The sequence below is a fragment of the Haliotis rufescens genome, unplaced genomic scaffold (genome assembly GCF_023055435.1).
Source record: "Haliotis rufescens isolate VD_foot unplaced genomic scaffold, xgHalRufe1.0.p SCAF_9, whole genome shotgun sequence".
Taxonomy (NCBI): Eukaryota; Metazoa; Mollusca; class Gastropoda; order Lepetellida; family Haliotidae; genus Haliotis; species Haliotis rufescens.
In genome coordinates this window covers 40317112-40338192 of record NW_025964383.1, presented here as the reverse complement: position 1 = coordinate 40338192, position 21081 = coordinate 40317112, and the positions used below count along the sequence as shown (strand labels likewise).

The window sequence follows — 21081 nt, the reverse complement described above, 5'->3', positions numbered from 1 at the left end:
CACCAAAACGACAACTTTGTTCCATTTTTGTAACCAATTCGTTTCTAAAAAACTGAAACAAAAAGAGATAAAGCATACACCCTTGCCTCACACCCACGAAGCAACAAATAAACCAGACACTCTGTTGTTTGAAGGAACACAAGCCTTTGTATTACTTTACATGGATTGTATCATTTTACCCATTTTAGCACTCAAACCATGTTTGTACGATGGCTTCCATAGATGCCGTCAAGACCAGCTGATTTATTATGTTTCTTAGCACTAATACTTTCAAAAGTTCGGATCTGGTGATTCTAATATGTCAATTGTCAGTTCTTGCACATAACCTTGACATGTCACTATGTCCTCGGCCTCATCAAGATTATCCTGAATACCCACTGGTTCAGAATTCAGCGACGAGAAATAATCCCCCAAGTCATGTATATGAATAGGGTTGGGTCGTTGCGGTCGTCCAGACACATGCTTTATGATGTCCCAGAAACGTTTAGTGTCTACCGCTGCTGCATTTTCTTGGGCACTCATTTCACAATGTGCAAACTGGTCCTTCTTGATTCCACACAGTTATCAGTATTCATTGCAAACTTTGTTATACTTAATAAGGTATGAGTTATCTTTCGTTTCTTCTGAACGCATTTAAATAATGGCACCGTTCGGGGAACAAGTCACTCGATGCTTTACCATAATCTATCACACTACACCCTAGATGCCCAATAGGGGTCACGGGTGGCCCAGTCGTCGCGATTCGCTGTGCAGAGTTGCGTCCCTTGGGCACGCCAGAAACCTATGATTGTGGGTTCGAATCCCGGTTCGCCCCGATTATGTTTCTAGGTTTGTCAGCACCATACCCGTGCTCGTGGGTTTCACCAAAGTGGTAAACGTCTGAGACCTGCATCACTTTGGGCTTTCCTCCCACATTAAGCTGACACGCTGTGATATAACTGGAATACTGTTAAAAGCAGCGTTAAACCCAACTCACTTACTCACTTAATGCCCATTAAATGTACAGTCACTGATTTTGATAGTCAGTTCCAAATCTTCCATTCACAATTTGTATGTTAAGAATTGAACACATTTCCAAAAGAGTTTTTCCAAAGTTATTTAGTAATTTATCACATGAATATCTTTCCATCTCAAATTGTGTAAAAAAATCAACTAAGTAATGCTTACTTTCAACATGATGAATAACATCGTTCTCCACACCGGTTTTACTGTTCATATACAATGGACCCGTGACGACCCGGGGTAGAATAGGTCTTCAGCAACCCATTCTTGCCGTAAACGGTGACTATGCTTGTCGTAAGAGGCAACTAACGGGATCGGGTGGTCAGACTCGCTGACTTGGTTGATGCATGTCATCGATGCTCATGATGTCGACCATTGGATTGTCTGGTCCAGATCTATAATTAGGAGATAAACATACTGTGTTTTCAATGTAGAGCTAGGTTATTTGCTGATTTAACCGTGCTAAATTGAATTTAGAACTGAACGCGCAGCGTGAGGTTTCAAATGTTAAATTTAGCGCGGTTAAATCTACAGGTAACCTAGCTCTACATTGAAAAAACAGTATATTTATCTCCATTCTACCATGACTAAATAACACGCGAACCCTTTGGTGTTAGCAAATATACGGAGTGAAGCGGCAAGGGTTGAGTTCAGTATTTTGAGTGGGTTATCGATCTGAATTACGGAATCACCGAACAAAATATGGCGCTGTATATACTCAAGCAGTTTGTTTACACCGTAATACTTCACTCGAACATAAAACCAGCATTGAAAGCATATAAGCACGGCAACTTGGTAAGCTAACATGAGGTGGGCATCCCTAAAGAAAACAAAGCAAGCTTTGCAAGGCTATTGCTCTAAATTCCAAGCTCTCTGTTGTCTCCAAAACGTAAATACATTCCCTTTGTAGATTTAAATCGTGTTTTCTGCATGAAATGTATTGCCACACATCCTTTAAATATTGTAGTAACCGCATCTGTGCATTTTATAACCTGTAATTGCAGATATAATTATTTACATATGGCTACCGACAATGACTGAAAATAGTACTATTCTATGAATATTAGCTTCCGCACTGATGCGGCCGTCAAACGAGCTGTTTCAATCAGAGGGTTTTATTGTGATTTAATAGCCTCTGATTGTAGTACTGGCTGAAACAACTTCATAACATGAATTCATCGAGATACCCTAAGAAATGTTACAATATGATGATGTTATACTATACGAATGGACAGATTAATTGGGTAACTGATGTGAAAATATTGTTATTTAATAGTGGTTTTGGAAATGTTTGGAATGATCAATTTGTACAATCTGAAAGTGTATTTACCAATTCATTTCTACAGAGGCTAAAAGATATATATCTGCAATCGTGGTAATTTTCGTTGACATTATCGAATAGTTTTACTGTACACTGAACAGTATCTGTATGTATATATAAAGAAATACCTAAATTCATTGGCAAGATTTCGATGTTCTTCCCGTGATTTATGCCTCGAGAGTAGGAAAACTCCAAGGTCAGAACTATTACCTAAAATATGTAACAGCCAAGATATAGAGGATGAATATCACTCTTTACTTGTATGTCCATTGTACTCCACTGTGAAAAAAAAATGTTCATCTGTACTGCTTTATTGATCCAAATATTGTGAAATTCCAACAATTGTTAAACAGTCTAGATTAATTAATAATACAAAACTTAGCCATGTTTACATTCCACGCACTATTATATAGAACCAAATCTGTAAATAAAACTTAAAATTATGTACAACATATCTGTCACATTTACTATAGGCCTGGGGCCTCTTAAGTGCTTGAATAAAGATAGATTGATTAAGGCGAAAACGATTTCACTCGTGGACTTAAAAACAATTTACAAAAATTCGGATGATATATCACATACTAAAACCGTGTAATAAATCCTCTGTACATTATACTTTTCACAGTACAGTACAATTATTGCAGTGAGAGTGTGCAGCTTCCTTGCAATGAGAGTCTCAGACAATCTCTTAAACACCACTGTGATCAGCGGTGATGGTGATTAATCATCCTTCACTGATATGGCAATGATAAAGCAAAATGAAATGTCCAGTGCATTACTGTTCCAGCAGTGCTATTATTTACATTTTTCAAAGGTGTGCTTACATCCATTTTATTTGAGTCTACCTAATGAGAATATAAATGGTAACGTTACTTTTCATAACTGTAGTCCACTTCTATTCAGATTCCACGTTTAGTTTCAAGTTTCAAGTCGTGTTTACAGGCAGCTGTCCATGATGTACATGGTCCAGGCATTATTTGCCACATAATTCTGAGGCACTTCCTTGTTGGTTAGCAGACAGTTAGCTTCAGAGGATGCTGTTGTGCTGTAGCTGAAGTCGATGCACGAATGATTTTGGTGACAAAGGATGCCACATTGCCCGGCTGTTACGGCTGATGTAGTCAAGGATGGGATGGACACCTTCCTGTTCGCTGTTGGCGTGTAGTAGGAACCTAGCGAGTAGAAATAAAAGGTTTGTGTTGGACAGGGAGAACAGATTTATCAAATGATCGAAAGAAGTATCACATTGATGAGAGTAGATCTGTCAACTGACATTGCAATGACATTATGATTACAAACCGAACTCTAAATGATACATTCATGTTATTATAAACCTGGACCGCCTACGTGGTCGAGCGGTAGAGTGTCCGCCCAGAAAGCGGAAGGTCCGGTGTTTGATCCCCGACCGCGTCATACCAATAGACGTCAAAATATGGTACTTGTCGTTACCCTGCTTTGAGTTCGGCATTAAGGGGCTAAAACAAGGACTGGTCGGCCCGGAGTCAGTATACTGTGTCTGAGTTGGGTATTCATATCATGTTAAACTGCGACATAGTATCTCAGTGAGCTAGCACTATAAAATCGACATTAGTCCGGACCAGTACAAGCAGACACAAACAGACGTGCATGCTAATAAGTGCAATAATCTTGGACGCGACGCTTAACATCATTCACCTCACCTTACTATAACCCCATGTTGCTCATTCACAGTTGTAAAAGAATAACGTTTGTTTATTAACGCCACAATCAACAATATTCCACCCATAGACCTGTAATAATTGAAAACAATCGAGAGGTAAATGGAGAATCCAGTGATGGATATCATGAGCAACGATCCAGGCCTTTGGCGCACGATATGAGCTCAATCACAGGGCCTGATCATACAATCATTAAATCACAAGGGTTGCATTGGCTCCATTCAAACCCAGAATCCCCACTAGAAACTTTGAAACAGGCATATTTGCAAATATTTATACAGTTAACTACGTTAATAACGAACACGCATATAACGAACTGACTGGTACAACAAACATATGTTTTGTCTCGGCCATTTGCTGCATATATGATTATAACGAACTCGTATTACGAACCAATATGAGTGGTCCCTTTGAGTTTGTTATAACCGTAGTTTGCATTATTAAATCATGTTATTGACCTATTGTCACGGACATTCAAGTGGAGGAGAGCTTGTGGTTAAGAATACCGAACTGTTCCATGGTGGCTGCTTATTGAATATTTTGCCGTAACAAAACTATATCACTCTCAACATGCTGTACTTAACAGACGTGATAAGTGGATATGGTAAAGAACTCAAAAGTTTCGTTATGGCATCTGGTCAAGTGGAATCTTGTAAACGTATGTGCATTGAGGGGGGCAACATCGGTTATGGAACTGTCACTTCAAGAACACTGAGTTACACTCTCCATCCACATGCAGTATACTCACGGTATCGCTTTGTAGCCCCGATTCCTTGAACATCAACATGGCCTATATTCAGCCTCACGTTGCTTGAAGAACGCCTTGTGACACGGACAAAGCGGATGGGGAATGTGGCATTGCAGGTGAAGGTGAACATCTGCTTCCTGGCGACAGTGCTGGACACATTCCCACACCACTCCACCTGGACATCAGGGCAGAGGCTGATATCTTTGTCCATAACTTCGACATAAGCATTTCTCATGTGTTTAGCTGCAATATTCAAAGGGCACAACATTCACTTGCATAAAACGCTAACGTTAAGCTTTTGAGCCTGTGGCTGACATTATGTTGCATGTACCTTCCTATTGAAATCATATTGCCGCAATATTCAAATACATCCCAACATTGCACTGTAGATAAGGTCATATATAAAAATATAAAACGTCAATGCCAGTACATAACCAGAGCATATCCGCGGGAACCAATTCATGGGGTCAAAAGGCAAAGTGGCGGTGAAATTATACGATGGCATTTGCAGGTTTGGGTTCATTTTCTGAGTGTGTGTCTGTGGGGGGGGGGGGGGTGGGGTGGGGTGGGTGGGGGGGGGGGAGAGAGAGAAGGGAAAAGGGTGGGTGGGGGTAGAAGGGAAAGGGGTGGGTGGGGGTAGGTTTTTGTCTCAGAACTTACAGAAAAAAACACATGTTCACTGTAAATGTTGGTTGTCATAACATGTCTGTGTAAAACATTTGTTCGGCTACTTTCAGAGAAGAAATATGTATGTTTTGTAACGATGGCCGTAATAATATTGTGTCTCTGACAAACATCTCAGCCCGTCACCAACAATAATAAATGGTCTGCCCCTGTGTATGTGTGTGGTGTGTATGTGAGTGGTGCGTCCATGTGTGTGGTACTGGTGCGCGATTGGGACGTTTTTACAAAACAAATAATTAGTAACAGTATGTTCTGGTGAACAATATTTTTAACTCAGAACTTACAAATATGTTCACTGAAAATGTTGAAAAAGTGCTTTGAACATATGTTCGATTAATTGCAGAGAATTAATATGTAGGTTTAGAACAGTGACTGAAAAAGTATTTTATTGAGAGACATACCAGCCAACTCTCAAGAATATTAACTAGTCAGTCCCATACTCCATCGATTGTCTGCTGCTGTGAGGGTGCAGATACCATTTATCTTACAACTCGTTGTCTCAAAGCGTATCTAACGATCTGGATAATCTTTGAAACAACTTGTTGTAACATAAATGACATCTGACAGACACTCCTGTATTAATCTCTAATATTATACAAAGTATGGTATTGTTGTGTTTGAGTTCATTTTACTGAGAAACGGTATTGCTGAACAAAACATAAAATGTAACAGTCACAAGAGAGATATACGATACACACATCAAAAAACAATGTTCGTATTTGGACAAACTCGTCCTTTTAACTTACCGTACCCGCTGTCCGATGCTGTAAGGGTGATGTTGCTGATACTGAAGTAGCCCCTCAGGTCCACCTCCCATCAGGATGGGTTGCCATAGCGTGTTAACGACCCTGCTCTCCGGTAGACTGGATTGATGGCCCGGCTTGCAGGATACACAGTAGTACTGTGCTTGGCAAGTTTGCCAAAAGCAATGCTTTCACCTACAATGAAACGTAGAGACTAACACTACTGGCATGAAAATTAAGATGAGCATGAAATCATGTTAAAATCCAGTTTACCAAGATTGCAAGACAACACCCTTTGTTCCAGCCTATTCAACATTTTTCACAGAGGGATCCATTCCTAATATCATTTTCGTTCAAACAACCTAATGTCGGCTTGTCACTTTGGTTGTTCCTGCTTGCCAATTTACATTTCATATCATGTAATGCAAATGATCTGTGAATTTGCATGTCAATTCTAATGGTAAATGGTCTTTGAATTAACATGTCAATTCTAATTGTAATTGATCTGTAGACAATCTCCATTATTTACCATGTCAGTGGGATAAATTAAGCATTCACACTACAGCATGGATGACCACAAGAGGAATATCCCCCTTCTGCGTCTCCATACATCTGCTGTGAACAATATATACCTGAAATTTATAACACTTGTCTGACAATGACTGACCACACCTGTTAACAATACTGTCATGGACCACCATGACAAGATGTCTTTTCTTCTTCGATAAGTGGAATGTTGTGTTTACCAATATCATCAACGTCAGTTAGATGGTTCAGGTCTCATATACGTACGTTCTCATCACCAGGAGGCACTGTACACGAATCACTAATTTTTGAAAGGGTTTCTAATGAAAGCTGATCAAGCAGTTCAATCTTACTTTTAGAGTTGCTATTTTTATAGTATGGCGAACCAGACGTTGGGATATAAAGTACATATCAAATTTATGTTTCTATGAACAGAAAACAACTGTTTGCAGGGTAAATTTCTCAGGTTACAAACTGAATAGTGGAACCTATGCAAAAGCCGCTTGAGAGTCGACTATACTCGGATAATTTCATTATCGCGGGACTGTAGAAAACATCATAACCATCCTACCAGTTTATGTATCACATATCATATTCAAATGTATATAAGACACGATAAGTCACTGAAAGTAAGTAACTTCTTGACTCAACCCATACACGTTCCAACACAAGACAGAACGTTTCTGCACTCACAACAGCACTCACAAATCTGATAGTGTTACCGGTGTCTGTTTTATGACATCCATGTGATATATTATCCGTACCTGTTGGCTATTCAACGATGCTCCATTTCAGCTTGAGTGATGTTGGAAACACTGCTTCATTAACGTTGGGGTGTTTCCTGTGGAGTCCGCGAGTTACTATTTGTAATTTCACGACGTTTGGACACAAACCTACCGTTCTGAAATTAGCCAAAATGGCCGATTTCTTTAAGGGCAATTAGTTGTTGACGTTGACGTGTGGTCACGTCGCGTGAGATTCCATGTATACTTTCCTTATGCACGGGTCAAGCTGGACGTTAAACGACACCTTCAATTTGATCGGAAGCAGCCTCAAAATCAGTATACAGAATGTCATAATTGTGTTTAAAGTCGTTCATATTAGATTTGATTACTGTTACCGTTTCCTCGCCTTGACCACATTTAGAGCTATTTGCATGTACTTCACTATTTAAGTGTGGACTTCAACGAGTGCAGTTCAATGAAGGGTAACCTTATCTTCACAAATATCCCGGAAAACAAGCCTAAACCAACATTGGAACACTGTGAAATAGTCCTCAAAGACTGTATAAAAGAACACTTGAAATGGAGTGTGAGTTGAAAACCCCAAGACAATTTCTGTTCTGCTTACATTTACTGGTCAGTCTTTACCAGATCATGTTGTAATTTTCATTCAAACATTTCCTATCCGGGTGTATGATCCTCCTGCTCTGGGATGCTTCAAGTGTCAGTCCTTTGGGCACTCTGCTAAGTGTAGGAGCCTCATCATGTGTGCACTAAATGTGGAGGGAAGCACACATATGAGGAGTGCAATGAAAGTTCTCTGAAATGTAAGAACTGTGGTGGTGTTCACTCTGCGGCATACAAAGGTTGTATTAAATACCAGGAAGCTGTCCAGATCCAGAAAGTCAGAGTTGAGGATTAATTAGCTGTTCGAAAGGTGCGTGGAGATTTTGATATTGCACATGATCAGGTTCCAAAAATCCATAAACAACCCCCTGCAGCTAAACCACTGTCTCCAGTTGTTCTTATTTCTGACGTTGTATTTCCTCCTGTCATGGTGACTGCTCGTACTCAGACTGAAACTCTGGAAGTTGAATGTTAGACTGATCCTATTGCCTGAATCCTCTTACAAACCTCTATTCAACAATGTCTCTCCCGTTGATTTTCTTGGTAATTTGTATAGTTGATTAACTTTGTTATTTGTATAGTTGCCAATCTTGGACCTACTCGTGCATTCAAGTCTGATGGTCTCCAGACGATAGGATCACCTGCCCAGTTCTCTTTGGGTTGAACTTGTCCCCTGATGATCTGACGAGCATGGTCAAGGCACAACCATGGAAGTCTTAATCCTTCTTATGGCTCTCTTGATCCTTCAGTGGAGTGCTAGATCAATAAATGCTAATGGTCCAGGATTCAGGTTTTTTTATTAACAGTCTTGCCCCAATGCCAGATGTTAAATGTCATCAGGAGACGTTCTTGAATCCTAAACAACAATTCCGTTGGCAAGATGATGTCTGCCTACGTAAAGATCGTCAGGTTGGTTTTAGAGGTGGTTGTTCTGTCCTCATAAAGGAATCTTTGTCATTTAGTGAACTAAGGATACCACCATCCCAATTAGAAGCGAATGCAGTAAATATTCATTTGAAAGATCAGTCTCCATTTTTAATGTCTATAATAATGCTCTTGCTACTTATGATGACTATATGTCTCTTTTGAACAGGTCAGACAATCTTACAGTAGTGCGTGGTGATTTTAATAGTCATAGTCCATTGTGGGGAGCTGGTAAGTTGGATGCTGGAGGTAAAGCCATTGAGACACTGCTTCATGAAAAAGAATCTTTTCCTTCTTAATGATGGTTCTATGACCTGGTACGACTTGGCTTCTGCTTCATTTTCGGCCCTGGATTTGACCATTATCAATCCACAACTGGCTCCACATTGTGATTGGGAAGTGTGTTTGCAGGATTCTTTTGGCAGTGATCATAATCCTGCGTTTACTAACCTTCAATTTGACCCAATCACTGAACTGAGTGGTACACCTCAGCGGTGGATTTTCTCTAAAGCTGACTGGTCTGCATTTACTGCTTTCTGCTCTGACACAATCACGCCTGCTATAAACTCTATTGACATAGAGTAGTTTCACAAATGCTTTGTTTCTAACATTACTGATGCTGCCAATAGATTCATAGGGAGAAGTTCTGGTTAACGTCCACTTAAACCACCTGTTTGTTGGTGGGCGGATACATGTCACATGATGCCAGGAAGAAGGCAAAGAAAATTGTTGAAAGATCGGCTTTACCGTCTGATTTATTCGCCTATAGGCATTCCTTAAACTGTTACTGAAGCAAAACGTTTGTCTAGTCTAATTACACCAGTATGGAGGAAAGTGAAAAAGATTTCTGGTAGTTCAAGTTCCAATCGTGCTATTCCATCTATTGGTAAAGTAATGCCTGCAACAACAAGTATTGACAAGAGTAATGCACTTGCTGTAGTACAGTTAACTTTAACTCAGACTTTCTACTGTATAACGAAACACTTGAATCAGAATTCTCGGACATCTTACATTGTCCAACATATCACATCGCTGATTACAACTCATTGTTTAGTTTCAAGGAATTAAAGAATGCCATTTCTGGACGAACACATACTCCCCAGGTGATGATTCTTTATGCTATGATAAGTGTAAACATCTTCCCCTTATCAGCCTTGAAACCATGCTTTTCCTCTTTAGTAATATTTGGTTTGAAGGCAAACTTCCCATTTCTTGGAGAAAAGCAATAGTAGTTCCAATTCCGAGGCCTGGTAAAGATCCTACTGAAGCCACATCCTACAGACCTATTGCTCTTACCTCTAACATGTGTAAAACAATGGAGATAATGGTAAATAACCGTCTGGTGTACATCATGGAAAAGAACAATCTGTTTTCAGACGTTCAATCAGGCTTTAGGAAAAAAAGATTATTTGGTGCGACTTGAAACTGAAATTAAAAAGGCATTAGGTAGCACTGAATATTGAGTTTGTGGAACTTCACTGTCAGATATTTATACATTATACAAGGAAGTGTGATCAGCCCAACATTATTTAATGTTATGGTAAATGATTTGTTTGAGAATATCAATATCCTGGTTGAAACATCACATTTTGCAGATGATGGAGCGTTGTGGAAAAGGTCTGGTAATTTTTATACTGTCTTCAAAGGCGTTCAACAATCACTCTATCTTGTACAGAATTGGTGTGTACATTGGGGTTTTAAGATTTCAGTTTCTAAATCTTCTGCAGTCCTTTTTAATCGGAAGAAGATTCCTCATCATTCAAAGTTAGTCTTGTGTGGTTCTGATTTGGAGTTTATGGACAAAGTCAACTTTTTAGGTCTCTGGTTTGATAGGAGGCATACCTCGAAACCACACACAGACTATCTGATTCAGAAATGCATTAAAGTCCTGAACCTTCTGAGAAGTATTTCCAGTATTTCCAAATGGGATGCAGACAGGAACAGGAAGTGTTTATTTATGTTATAAAGAGCCCTAATTAGATCTCGACTGGATTTAGGTTGTCTAGACTATGGATCTGCATGTCCCACACAAAAAGTAAGACTTGATGTTGTACAGTCGAAAGCCCTAAGATTATGTTTTGGAGCGTTCAGGACCACCTCGAGGCTTTACAAGTTGATTCAGGTGAAATGCCTAGATTTCAGACGTGATCTGTTAGACGTTAGGTATATGTTAAAATTGAAATCTGTCGGGGATAACCACTCAACGTCAACTGTGTTGAATGATTATGTTGAATATTTTCATGACTCTTGGAAAAATGGTATGGGGCCTTATGGGATGCGATCTGAGAGAACGGCTTTCAATCATACTGTGCGTGATGTTGCAATAGATGACACTACAGGTCTGCCTGAAAAGCCGCCATGGCTGCTTGAACTGCCATCAGTTTATCTTGATGTCCTGGAACAGGTAAATATATGTGAGCAAGCACCTCGCGTTAAAGCTATAGCTGAGGAACATATCCGAAGTTTACAATGGTTAAATGCCATGCAGATTTACACTGATGGCTCTAAGTGCCCATTGTCCGGTCGTGTTGGTGCTGGTATCTTCATCATTAATGAAAAGAGAGAAGTTTCTATCCGATTGGCTGATTTCTCATTGGCTGGACATTTATGTTCTAGGAAAATTGTTCGCCATGACGTTCAAAATGTCATTCTCGCTTATATTTAAGCGTGTGGCAGTTTTGATACTTTATAAAATATCTAGGTACTTAGCAAACATTTATTAAGGGGATAAAACAAGAACTGGTCGTTCCAGAGTCATCATATACTTAGTCATAGTGCGGATATCCATGTAAAATTGCATCATCGTACCTCAGTGGGCTAGCACTAAAACAAAGGCATTAGTTCGTACTAGTTTTTGCGCACGTACGCACGCATTACTATTACAAGTGCAATGATCTTGAACGCGATCTTAAACCCCATATTACCTCACCTATGAATGGATTTATTTTTGTTTCAGATACTCTCGGAAGCAGAAACGTAAACTAATATGCTTCTAGATATATATCTGAAATAAAACTGTGTAAAACAAACGTCAGAATGACATTTCCTTGATAGCCATCCGGTTGAGCCATGCATGACACTAAGTCGGACACCTGCTAACTGATATTCTGTAAGCTCAGGGAGAAGTCTGTGTTTAGGGGCGGCTGGATAGCCCTCGTGGTTCAAGCGTGCGCTCGTCACGTCGTAAACACGGGTTCACTTCCACACATGGGTACACTTCAGTAGTCCCCTCCATGATTTTCACGCACGCAAGCACGTACGCACGCACGCACGCGCTCGCTCACTCGCTCAATCACTTCGGGTTAGAATAGGTCGTCAGCAACACGTGCTTGTCGTAAGAGAAGACTAGGGGGATCGGGTGGTCATGCTCGGTGACTTGGTTGATGTGTACCATCGAATCAAACTACGTGGATCGATGCTTATGATGCTAATCACCGGTTTGTCTGGTCCAGGCTCGATATTTAGATACCGCCGTCATATACCTGGAACATTCCTGAGTGCGACGTTAAACTCGCTCACACCCTCACTCTCTCACTGGTTTTTATGATGTTGAATTAACCTTCTTTCAGTTGAATTCCTCGTTTTGCTGGAATATTCAGGTGCGCCTTTGAATTAGACTCACTTTAGAAATCACTTTATCAAACTTGTTTCGATTATCCACGAGTGGTTTGTTAACCTCGTAATGCATGCAATGTCTATCAATGAATTATTTACTCCAAAATATGGATTGAGGAGATAGATATTTGTCTAATTAATGTAAAAATCGAGAAGTAATTTTAACGCAAAGTAAATACTTAAGTTGATATTAGTTTTGTAGCAATGCACTGTCTATGGGTCTATTTCTTCACATATATACCATCTTTTCCTGGATATAATTTGGTACTTGAGAGTAAAATTGAATATAATCATTACTAAAATCAAATATTAGGTGTGTAAATTTCAATTTAATACTTCATCGACAATCTCGGAGCCACACAGCAAAATGATTATCAACATGGAGAGCTAACAATATAGGTTGTAGCAGGATCACAAGGGGTACGGCTCGTGGTATAAAACTTAACTGGGGACGCATAGGACCCCATGTACCCCGACTGATCCTGCTACAACGAACTTATCTTACCGACATGTTTTAATATGCCATTATCAAATAATTCAAAATTAATAGAAAACAACTGTTTGATTGGGCTTGCGCTATTTCACATGACTTCCATTGACTCGGAAAAAGCGTTCAGCTTTTTGCTTTGAAACGGGGTAAAACGGAATTATTCTGCTCTCAGAAATCCACATACAGACTGACTAGCTCGGGGTATAAGAGATTTATTCCCACGCTGAGAAATGTATGCCCCTCCAAACCGGGATAGACAGTATTTTATCAAGATCATATAGACCAATCAGATCTCATCATTCTGACATGGAGGTATGATAAAAGGTTTTGTTTGTTTTCCAACGCCGAAGCAAGCAGTATAACTTTATTCTGGGCCAGGCAAACCAGTGACTGAAAGCGTGAGCGCTCCAATGGAACATGTAAACATTTACATATTCACAATGGCACTAGTGATACTAGTACATAGCTGTCTGTTTCTACTTTGAAATATACTGTCTCTGATTATACCTGAAGGAAAATACCCGTGAAGATCGGGGTGAAATAGGTCTTCAGCATCCCATTCTTGCCGAAATAGGCGACTATGCTTGTCGTCACGGGCGGCTAACGGGATCGGGTGGACAGGCTCGCTGACTTGGTTGATGCATGTCATCGTATCCCAATTGCGTGGATCGATGCTCATGATGTCAAGCACTGGATTGTCTGGTCCAGACTCGATTATTTACAGACCGCCGTCATATAGCTGGAATATTGCTGAGTGCGGCTTTAAACAACAAACCAACCAACTGGAGGAAAACACGTGTTGATTTTCGTATGAGCGATGCCTACCAGTGTAGCTAATAATATCAATACCTTGGTACGCCACATATATTATTAAGCATTAGAACGACTATGGAACGTTTTGAAGGAAACTGCATATTGATTAAATTTATGTGCAATTACCGAAATAAAAAAAATTCACGAACACTCGATTTTCATCAATCGATATCGAACATTGTCTAAACTGAAAAATGGCATAAATAATACACGCATCCGGTTGGGGAATATGTTACTTCAACTACATTGATCAATTTCACGTGAAAGGAAAGGATTTGTGGGAATGATATGTAACATACAATGTCACAAAAAATGCTATATTGATTGCCTGGCGCATGGTTTCTCATGGTTAGTTTCATTGTCTGTTAGTCTGTAGATAATCACACACGATTTTGATTATTGATTATTCACTACGATTTGTGGACAAACACAATTATTGGCAGCAACAGAATTGAATTTACTTGAATATCTAAATGAGTACTGGTTTTCCTTGTATTTCAGATGCATCGTTAATGCAGTATTACCTGATCCTTATGCCCAGAATGTCTTTAGCGTTGGATTGTATTTAAGAAATAATCATTTTTTTATTCTAGTAAATGGGACTACCGATTGTACTAATCTATATTGTATTCACATATTGTACTTTCAGTACAATTTAGCCCCAGTCCAACTGTATCACGACGGACAAGATGTCACTTGCAACGCTGCATGCTGTTGGGAGACGATGCCAATCAAACGAGTCGTTAAGTCTGACAATCTGATCAAATATGGTAAGTGAGTGAATGAGTATGGTTTTACGCCGCTTTTAGCAATATTCCAGCAACACCACGGCGGGGGACACCAGGAATGGGCTTCACACATTGTACCTATGTCGGGAATCGAACCCAGGTCTTCAGCGTTACGCGCGAACGCTTTAACCACTAGGCTACCCGACCGCCCCTAAATGTAGTAAGAATACCTATTCAATCCCGGGTCCACATAAGTACTTCAGTCCTGTTTAACCACATCAATTGTGTACATTCATTAAATCTGTATTGAATAATAATCAAAACAAATGACAGGTGTGGCGTAATATCAATCTGGACATTAATAGTGAACGACTATGAAAACGATTTGAAGGTAGAGTCTAATATACAATTTTAACAAACTGTCCATGAGGATGATATTATCTAAATGCTAGAAGGATTTGCAGATCACTGGTGTCTGGTCACTTGAGACATATGCAGCTTGTAAAAGGCCACGTGTTTTTGATAAATGTACACAACTGTTATAAGCCTAGGCGTACTACTGATCCTGTTATGACCACATAATGAGTGTGATTCGTCACCACTCGCCCCTTTCCGAAACCTGCAAGACGACTCGTCCCCCTATCGATGAATGTTTATTCGTCACCACTCGCCCCTTTCCGTAACCTGCAAGAAGACTCGTCCCCCTATCGATGAATGTTATGTGCGAAAATACGACAAACCAGTCAGAATGCGCGTATGATTTCAAGTTCTTCGTCAAAGAATCCCACAGAAATAATTTGTGATTTTACACATGTCTTGCATTTAAATATATATACCAAAAACACAGTTAAATGTGTTCAATCATACTGTATAATTCCGCATGTCCAGATGTGCTTTAAATTTCAATTTAAATTATGTGGGGAAATATATGTGAACCATTACGCAACGAGTTGACAATTGTTTTAGGTATGCCTGTTTGCGCTAAGACGGAACCCGGTCGCAAAAATGGTCATGAGAGGGGCACGAGTCGCTATTCGGCTTGTCCCGGAATAACACGAGTTGGTCAGGAATGAATGACTGTTTGAATCACTGTCCGTCTACAAGGTCCACCTTGAATTGAATGTTATGTATACATTTTACATTGAGTGTTTTTTTTCCAAATTACAAATAATTGCTTTATACTATTGCATCAGTGACAAAATTTATGTTCGATGCATTTCCCAGTTTTGACGTGTACCATATGTTCCCGTGATTTTTCTGGTGAACAATTTAATTGCTTGTGTCACCGTGGGGCAGGGTGCGCTCACCTTTTCGGGAGAACCTGGTATCATCACTACTTAATAGTGATTCATCAACATATGCTCAGGATATCGTCAGAATCGTTCAATCGACTCTGCTTTTAGCAGGCATTTTGTTCGTTGTTAAACGGCACACTAAGCAATACTCCAGCTATTTGACGGTGGTCTGTAAATAATCGCGTCTATACCAAACGTATTCTCTCTTACAGACCCCAGAGCATATCAAACAATTACCCCCATCCTATTGAACCCCTCACCCCCACCCATAAAATTGAGAGTACACATGTGAAAATGTTAACAATGGAACTTGCAAACTTCAGGCTGATGTTGGGAGAAGCTTTACCTTGATGAGACACTAATTGTTGTTACGTGAATAATAACAAATATACTAAGAACAAAACTAATCCAAATATACTAAGAACAAAAAAACTAATCCAAATATACTAAGAACAAAACTAATCCATAATAGATTATCATAGATTGATGAAAATAGATTGATTGTTGTTGTTTAACACATACCTCAGGATTATTTCAGCTATTTGTCGGCGGTCTGAACCAGACAATCTAGTGATCTACATGCAATCCACCAAGTCACTGACCCTGACCGGCCGATCCATTTGGTCGCCTCTTAAGACAAGCATAGGTTGCTGTGAACCTTCATTCTTACCCGAATAACACGCTGGAAGTGTATAATGTACCACACCATAAGAGCTATGCAGCATTCTTTTTCTTTCTAATAAAAAAACCCTTAACGCCATGTTTGCAAAATAATAACCTGTATATTCTAAGGTAAAAGTAATTTTAATGATGGACTATTATGCTGTTATTGACAAAGAATCAAAGCTGGGGATAAACTATTTGCCAGACGCACAGTACAATGTGTAAACATATGACCTGATATATTATCAGTAAATCAGAATAGGGAATCAGATCATACGCTTTCTAATGGACTCACATATAGTTTCTGAAATGAAATTATTTCAAGATTTCTAATTTGTAAAATTTTCTTTTAATATACATATTGAAATGCATTGGGAGTTTAAGTCTTATTTCAGATGCATTTAGAATAATACTTTTGTATCTTAAGAAATTAGTGATGAGATTACATAAGCAATCTAAACTATATTTACTAGCCTAACATTACGTCTCCGAAATGAAAACACTTGACGATTCATAAATTTTTAAATCGACTTGTAATATATAATATAAAGGAGTCCAGAGAATGCATATGTCTTTTCATTTTCAGTACTGAAGAAATACAGACTTGCCTAACTACTACAGACTTGCATGGGGACGTTTGGTTAGTCTTGTCTCAGGATCTGAATCCTCGTTTATTGTATTTTTTCCCTAAGTCGACAGCTCCTGTTTGCATCAAATGTGGGAATTACACTGTGTGAAGTTACAAAAGGAGATTTATTTTGCTTGTCGTTACAAGAACGATAATACCTCCTAATTGAATCTTTAAGTAATGGGGTCGGTCGGGTAGCCTAGTAGTTAAAGCGTTCGCTCGTCGCGCCGAAGACCCGGGTTCGATTCCCGACATGCGTACAATGTGTGAAGACCATTTGTGGTGTCCCCTGTCGTGATATTGCTGGAATATTGCTAACAGCGGCGTTATACCTGACTCGCTTACTCATTTTAAGTAATGAAAACAGTTCATGGTAACCTCACAAAGAAAGGGTATCTTGAAAACTTTTCGTTCAAAGTTATTGAGCAACTTTGGACGGTATGTCAGAATTATTTCAAATGCGATATCAATAACCAAGAAATCTTTGTTGAAGTTCTGCAAAATCAATTGTTTCAATGTGTGCTTTACATTGACGGGGGCATATACTCTTAAAATAGATTTCTGGACATTTGGTACTTCTTGTCCAATGGTTTAAACCTAAAGTTAAGAGTCTTGAGGGTTTACTTTTAGAAATATATTTATTTAACCTAATACTTAACTTTACTTCAGGGACTATATGTTAGCCTGAGACCAGACAATCCAATGACTGATATCATGAGCGATGCAATTGGCATACGATAAATGCAATCAGCCAAGTCAACGAGCCTGACCACCATTTATTCTTCTCTTACAATAACACATTGCTGGAGATCTGCATCAAGGTTGTGAAGATCCGGGGTAGAATAGGTCTTCAGCAACCCATGCTTGCCGTAAAAGGCTACTATGCTTGTCGTAAGAGGCGTCTAACGGGATCGGGTGGTCAGGCTCGCTGACTTGGTTGATGCATGTCATCGATCCCAATTGCGTGGATCGATACTCATGATGTCAAGCACTGGATTGTCTGGTCCAGACTCGATTATTTATGCAGACCGCCGTCATATAGCTGGAATATTGCTGAGTGCGGCGTTGAACAAGAAAACAACAAACAAGGTTGTGAATATATCAAAAAGGTTTAAATAAATTAATTCATTGTAGTATTCATTGTTTTCATTCATTATGCAAATTGTGAGAGTGGCGGGTGCTACCTGTAGGCCAGGACCTGCTTATCATCATCGCGAACACCTGGTGTTATCGCTGACTTTCAGTGATCCATTTTTATAATTATCACCAGTGTTTTGCCTTTTGCCCCAATTGAATCTACATCGGAGACATGCTATTATTACTCATCCGTGAAGAGATCACCCGTTCAATAAACATACAGCGGTATTACACATTGTTTAATAACATCACGTGCACACGGAACTATTTTTGGCCGGCCACATGATACATCACATGACCAAACAAAATGGCTACTGTCAAAATGTACCGATTCTCCCCAGGGCGTGACTACAAATACTTTTTCTTCAGATGAATTATCATGAAATCGAAAAAATAATATGTTCTAAATATATGGATGAGAAAATATTCATTAATTAGAAATAATAAACGACATGAAAATTAAAGTACATATAGCAGACGATGAATCTATCGTCAAGTGAATAATCCTATCACAATGGCAACTGAAGCTATAAAAGTAAACGATTGTGTCAAAATTGATGGTCAGCTGAAGGGACGGGTGCTATCGGTTGTTCAACCTTTAGGGACATACAGCATGTTCAACGTTAAACTGGATGATGGTTCCATGAAACAGGTACCTCGCTATCGAACGCAACGAATTCCGGAGACAGTTTCGGCCATGTTACCCCCACCCACTTTTGTTGATAATGACAACAGTTTGTTCGATCTTAATGATCTATTCAAAGATGACTTTTTTGATATTGTGCCTGTGCCTCTAAAGGGGGATGAAATACCTGTTCCGCCAACCTACTGTGACGTTTCCGAAATTGCGAATTTCATTGCAACAAATCAGAATGTCAACACTTCCAGGAAGACTGCGTATGACATGAAAATCATCACTAGATTCATGCACGAGCAGAATGACTTCAGACAACTAGAAGCCATTCCTGCCCATGAACTTTGTAAACTTTTATGCAAATTCTTTATGAACGTCAAAAAGGGAGAAGGGTCCGATTATGAGCCAACAAGTTTGTGGGGGATGATTGCCAGTATAGACAGGCACCTCAAAACAAAATTTTACGGGAAATCAATTATGCACGATTTAGAGTTTACACACGTCAGGGAGGTACTGAAAACCAAACAAAAAATTCTAAAACAAGAAGGTCTCGGAAACTTACCTATGCGTGCGCAGTCATTAAGTCAGAACGACATTGACACATTATGGAAATCCGGGGAATTAGGTCTCGAAACTCCCGAGTCCATTTTGAATACACTTTGGTGGCACAACACGACCCACTTTGGACTGCGTAGCGTTACTCCCCATAGAAATATGCACTGGGGAGACGTGATGTTGAATTAAGATGTAAATGAAATGGAGTACCTGCAGTTTGCTGAGCGGCAAACCAAAACACGCACTGGTGTAAACATCCGGGATGTTCGGACTGTCACGCCGAAAGCTTGGGTAACAGGTGACAATCGCTGCCCCGTCCTTGCGTATAAGCGCTATGCTAACCTTAGACCAAATGGTTTCAGTGGCCATGACGCGCCTTTCTACTTGGCAACAAATTCTAAAACTGCTCCCGCTCCGACACATCCTTGGTTTAAGCGACAACCTGTTGGCATCAACAAGCTTGGGTCCATAATGAAACGCATGGCAGCGAATGCAAAACTTGAATCTACCAAACGGTTGACGAATCATTCCGCCCGAAAGTATCTGGTCCAAACTCTTTCTGAGAAAAATGTTCCACCTACTCAGATAATGCAAATCAGTGGCGATAGAAATGTGCAGAGTGTCAATAACTATTCACAAATTTCTGAAGAGCAGCACAAACACATCAGTACATTGATCGACAGGCCTAGTGATTCTTGCACTTCGCAATCACTGCTGTGTTCCGACTTGCCAACCGCCGACCGTCTCTGCTCCATCCCAAACTTTCAATGTGACAGCTAGCCAGTATCGCACACTCAGCTCTATCTTTGCCGGTACAATCACCAATTCTGTGATAAATGTAAATTTTCTAAACCATAGCAGTGACATGTCATCAGACATGAATCGCCAGTGATAGAAAGTTTGAAAACAGACTGTAATCGGGTGAATTCCTCTGCCTGCGGTCATGTGACATTGTGACCTTGGCCTTGTCAACGAACGATTAAACTTGTTTTGTTATTGTTTTCGAAACATTACCGCAGTTTCGAAGTTTCGCAGGAAGTTCATTAAAGTAGATTTATTGTGGAAAAAAAGAGCGTTCGGGTGTTTTCTCCATTGGAATTGCTAAAATATTGATATTATAGATGCACTTGACGATGACTATTTACATGACTTTGTATTCATACGCATGACCTGATTTGAACTCGGGATGCGACGTACGGAGTCAATCAGCTGATTTTTACGTAGGTACAAATGACGAGTAATAAATAAAATACTAAACTCGCTCCCGTGTAGTACCAATTTTATGAAACTCGTGAATAGTTCTGGTATCTGACGAGCGAAAGAGCTCGTCAGATACCAGAACTATTCACGAGTTTCATAAAATTGGTACTACACGGGAGCTCGTTTAGTATTCTATAATTCTCTGGCGTTGACGTTTGATATTAACTTAATGAACCACAGTCAATCAGCATATCAGTCATAAAGATTGGGTACAACTGTGCTTGAGATTTTGGGAGTTAAAATGCATTCCTATTCTGAGGAAAGTGTTAA

At 39.6% G+C, this 21081-nt stretch overlaps 1 long non-coding RNA gene across 1 annotated transcript; it reads right to left on the bottom strand.

Annotated features, from left to right (window-relative positions):
• Nucleotides 1-2648: 2648 nt before the first annotated feature.
• On the bottom strand, nt 2649-20464 carry LOC124113573. Its single transcript, XR_007219747.1, has 4 exons — nt 19559-20464; nt 6199-6390; nt 4769-5011; nt 2649-3495 (listed from the first exon to the last, which is right to left on the bottom strand). It is a non-coding gene; the product is annotated as an uncharacterized LOC124113573 (long non-coding RNA).
• Nucleotides 20465-21081: the final 617 nt, after the last annotated feature.